Source organism: Mandrillus leucophaeus, unplaced genomic scaffold, assembly GCF_000951045.1.
Source record: "Mandrillus leucophaeus isolate KB7577 unplaced genomic scaffold, Mleu.le_1.0 Scaffold168, whole genome shotgun sequence".
NCBI lineage: Eukaryota > Metazoa > Chordata > Mammalia > Primates > Cercopithecidae > Mandrillus > Mandrillus leucophaeus.
Window position 1 is genome coordinate 267456 of NW_012101676.1, and position 1722 is coordinate 269177.

The window sequence follows — 1722 nt, forward strand, 5'->3', positions numbered from 1 at the left end:
TGAACCTGGGAGGCGGAGCTTGCAGGGAGCTGAGATAGCGCCACGGCACTCCAGCCTGGGCGATAGAGTGAGACTCCATCTCAAAAAAAAAAATAAAAATAAAAATAAAATAAAAAATAAAATAGAAAATGTATCGGAAAATACAGAAAAAATATAAAACTGTCTTCTAGTGTTTTTCTGTGGCTACTGAAAAAACAGAATTGGGATGATTTTGTATGGTGTTATGTTTTACTTTCTTCCTTCCCTCATGTATTGATCACTTCACTCACTTACAAGTTCCTAATATGTGCCAGAGATGGTGCTGGCTACTGGGGTAACAATAATAAATCAAAACAATAACACAAAAATTACAGCTTACATTTATGGAGTGCTTACTGTATGCCAGGAACCGTGCTAAGGCTTTTTTTATTTTTTGAGATGGAGTTTCACTTGTCGCTCAGGCTGGAGTGCAATGGTACGATCTCGGCTCATTGCAATCTTTCTCTCCCGGGTAGCTAGGATTATAGGCGCACACCACCATGCCCAGCTAATTTTTGTATTTTAGTAGAGATGCGGTTTCACCATGTTGGCCAGGCTGGTCTCAAACCCCTGACCTCAGGTGATCCACCCACCTCGGCCTCCCAAAGTGTTGGGATTTACAGGCATGAGCCACCGTGCCCGGCCCAAGACTTTTTATTCAACACCTCATTTTATCCTTATGCACTGAATGCCATATTGGTTTCTTTTTTTTTTTTTTTCCTCTCTCTTACTCAAAGCATTGTTATTAAATCAATGATGAGGCTTACTTTCAACATTATTGCAAGTCATTTCTTTCAATAACAGGTTACATGATCGTAGTTGAAACAAAAACAGAGATACTAAAACAATAAGAGAGCAGCAGAAATATTCTGATGCAAATGTATTTGATGATTTTATTTCCTTCACTCTGGAATATACCACAGAATGTACTATTATTGATGTGCTTGCCTACGCCTAATCCAGAATATAATTACCCTGAACTCTACATGGTATTTTAGTCTAGAAAGTACTGTAGCTTGTCTGAGTTCTAAATCAAACCAGGAAACAGCAGAGGGAGCTGGTGCTGTGTTTTTGCAAGTGAGATGTGTGCTCATTTCAAGGGTCCATAAAATTTTTTGGCATGCTGTTTCCATGGAGAGGAAAGTAGGTGTTTTTTTCTTTTTTTTTTTTTTGTTTTGTTTTAATCAAGCCACCTGCAAACTGCAATGTGTTCTTTTAGTGATTTCTTTTTATATCTATGTTTTCCAGGAAGGTGCTGTTGAGCCTACGCAGTCACTTAGAAACAAGAAATATTTGAGAAATTTCTATGAAGTCAAATATGTATTATGTCTCCCACTCTCCAAAATATAACAAAACAGCTAAACACCCTGGAATGGAATGACTTACTCTGTTCTTGAACCATATGAGCACCTACTATTTGTTGATTCCACGTTAAACCAACAAAAAGATATTGAGCTGGCTTATGTTCAATGTATGTATTGAACACTATTTTGCACATATCAAATGTTTGAAACTGAAGCTTGAAAAGTCAGTAAACTCCACGAGGGGTCTCTACATAAATTTTTTTTCTTTTTTGAGACGGAGTGTCACTCTGTCGCCCAGGCTGGAGTTCAGTGGTGCAATCCTGGCTCACTGCAAACTCCGCCTCCCAGGTTCATGCCATTCTACTGCCTCAGCCTCCCGAGTAGCTGGGACTACAGGCGC